The 3,262-nt window shown below is 46.9% G+C and overlaps 1 protein-coding gene across 1 annotated transcript in view; it reads right to left on the bottom strand.

Annotated features, from left to right (window-relative positions):
• HPSE2 (heparanase 2 (inactive)) overlaps positions 1-3,262 on the bottom strand; it is a 131,409-nt gene that overhangs the window by 119,529 nt on the left and 8,618 nt on the right. The gene's annotated exons all lie outside the window — the stretch shown is intronic.

The raw sequence follows: 3,262 nt of genomic DNA, 5'->3' as shown, positions 1-3,262 counted from the left end.
AAATGGAGCACGACACACCAAGGAGGCCCTGGTGGTGGAGAAGATCAAGAAGCAGAGAGGCTTGAAAACAGATGGTCTCCAGTTCTCTTCCAACCACTATGAGGGATTCCAGGCTGAGTCAAAACAACTTTGTTTCTTAAAAGGCGTGGAGGGCTCCTAAAACCCTGACTAGGGCCAGTGGGGACCCATGTGGAGGAAACCCTTGGTCCCTGCCCTCCCTCCCCTGGTCAGGGCCCAGCCCAGCACCTTGGAGAGAGCAAGGGGATGTGGCAGCAGGTCCTGGGCGACACCCCCACCTCCTCCTCAGGGACCACAGGTCACAGCAAACACACCGCTGTGAGAGGGATTAGCACGAGGAAGCCAAGCCACATTCAGACAAATCCTCGGTCTCTCCTCAGCTGCTGAGGTCTAGGAGAATTTGTGCAGGGCACAGAAAGTGGGGGCAGCCGGCTTCATGGGGTTCCCAGAAAGCTGCCGCTGTGGACATCCAGGAAGCAGAGGCAAGACTTGCAAGGTCCTGGCTTCTCCGGTTGATGGAGGACCCAAGGAACTTGCCCAAGACCTTAAAATGAAGGTGGACTCCACATTCATTAGAGCACTGGTTTCAACAGTGGGCAGAGGTCTGGGACATAGAGCTTCTCAAAGGACTCAGTGCCTGGACACCCAGGCTGTACTCAGTGCAGGGCAGGAGGCACCTCCACACCACCCTTCTGAAACTGAAACTCCGAGGGAAGAGGGGTGGCAGCCACGGCTGCCAGAGACTCGGGGGAAATCTCAGCAAAAGCAACCCAGGGGAAGCGGCCAGCAGGGAGCCGGCAGCCCTCGACTCTGAAAGGGAGAGAGAGCAAAGGGAAAGAGGCCAGGAGTGCGAGGAGGAGGAGGAGGAGGAGGGTCGGGGAGGATGGACTGGGTAGGGCAGCCCCGAGCGGGAGCTCTAGGAGAAAGACACTGCCTTCCTGAACGTGGATTAAAAAATAAAAAAATATATATTAATACAAAACAAAACAAAACAACCCCAAACAAAAAACCCTACACAAACCCCACAAGTACCCAGCAAAACACGAAACCCAGCAGCTCTTGCCAGAAGTGCGAAAGAAGAACTCCAGATGTGGGAGCCCCAGAGGACGCCAAATGGTTTCCAAAGCCGGCGGAGGAGGAGCCGTGCCCCGGCGGGGCCGTGCGGGGCCGGGTCAGAGCTGAGGGAGTTGGGACTGTTTAGTGTGAGGAAGAGGAGGCTGAGGGGAGACCTCATCACTCTCTACAACTACGTGAAAGGACACTGTAGAGAGGTTGGTGCTGGTCTCTTCTCACAGGTAATTAGTGACAGAACGAGAGGGAACGGCTTCAAGCTCCAACAGGGGAGGTTTAGACTGAACATTAGGAAAGAATTTTTCACAGAAAGAGTGGTCGGGCATTGGAACAGGCTGCCCAGGGAGGGGGTGGAGTCCCCATCCCTGGCTGTGTTTAAGGGCCGTTTAGATGCAGTGCTGAGGGACATGGTGTAGGGGAGGACTGTGTAGAGTAGGGGAGATGGTTGGACTCGATGATCCCAAGGGTCTCTTCCAACCTAGACCATTCTATGACTCTATGATTCTATCCACCCATTGGCAATTCCCTTCCAGGAGCCACTGGACTCACAGGGCAGACAGAGGCCACTGCAGCCGGTCAGAGGAAGGTGGGAGGAGGAGGGCACAGGCCCAGGTTTACGTGGAGAGGGCAGAGGGATATGGTTATGGTCACAGGGATGTGGCACGGAAGGGTGGAGAGAAGCGACTCCTCTTCCTGTGTGTGAGACAGACACTGTCACAGGCATCGCCCCCCCGAAACCCACAGCCAACGCCGCTGTGGCACCAGAACAGGCTGAGTTTGCCCATCCTCCCGTGGGACTGTTTGCTTCAGCTTTCTAGTCTTAGAAAAATATAAAAGGAAAAAATATAAATATGAATATAAAAGGAAAAGAAAACAAACCCCAAGCTATTTTAGGTTAACAAAAACTGAATGCTCTTACTAAAAAATCGGGATCTTAGAAAATGGTGCTAGTGCAGAGGTTAAAGGGATGCTTAATGAGTCACCAGGAAAAACTCCTATGAATTGCAGGTTGCCAAAATTATAAAATACCTATTTTTTAGGTATTTTTACATGCTTTACAAACCAGATTTGTCTGCTGAAATTATTACAAAATGCCCAGTCACTGGGAAATTTGGAACACAGCTCCTATTTAGAAAGCCTGAAGGTTTCTCAAGCCAGAAACTGCATCCTCATCGTGTCTGTCTTCAATAGGCAAATTTCTGACACATTAGTAACATTCCTTTCTTTTAGCTGGGAAAAATTCCCTGACAATTATTTCCACAAGTTATTTCCATATATATATAACAAATCATATTTCTTTTTTTTGTTTGTTTTGTATGTAATGATTCCACTGGACGCTCCCTATTTCTTGTCTCATGAAAACACAGAAATAATCATTCCCAAATTCTCTTCTGTGTGTGCTGCTGAGTTCACAGCATTTAACACATTCTCAGTCATTTTTTTCAAGCCGAAAAAAAACCACCCTAATTTCTACAACTGAAAGCTGTGACTTTGATCATTTCCATCACCCTATTCTACACATCTATATTATTTACACCGATTAGTACGTCATCCTCTCGTTTGCTTATAGCACAAGAATGCTCTCAATGAGTTTCTCTAATTCTTTTCTAATATTCCTTACGTTGGATTAACTTTTTTACTTTCCTAAATGTGTTCAGAGACCAATCCATAATAAATTCAAAACATTTTCCTTGAATGGCAACTGCTAATCTAGAACCTATAGTTGTGTACAGAAGGTCCCGTGCCGTTCCCTCACCCGTGTAAAGTTTCATAAGAAGAAGATGGAACACAGAAAGAAGCGTGGAACTAGCAAAAATACGTCATGTTTTTTAGGGAATTTAGGATGCTTATTATAAACAATAAAAATAAATAACAATAGAAATCTTTAATCTCACCGATACCAGCAAATAGGATCAGGATCTAGTTGCCTGATCACACCATTTCCTGTAGTGAGTAAGGCAATTTTCATGCAGGATTCTAGCAAAACAGTTTGAAATTTTAAAAGAAAAAAATGGAGATAAACAGGCAATCTTTGGAAGTATCTCCCTTACTTTGGGTAAGGTGATTTCTACAGGTTTCGGGGTTTTTTGTTGTTTGAGGGTTTTTTTGTTTGGTTTTTTTTTTTTTTTTAATTTTTGAGGAAACAACTAAGCACGGGAGCTCTTTCCAGCGG

Source organism: Calidris pugnax, unplaced genomic scaffold, assembly GCF_001431845.1.
Source record: "Calidris pugnax isolate Ruff unplaced genomic scaffold, ASM143184v1 scaffold4, whole genome shotgun sequence".
Lineage (NCBI taxonomy): Eukaryota > Metazoa > Chordata > Aves > Charadriiformes > Scolopacidae > Calidris > Calidris pugnax.
This window is presented reverse-complemented; position numbering and strand designations above follow the sequence as displayed.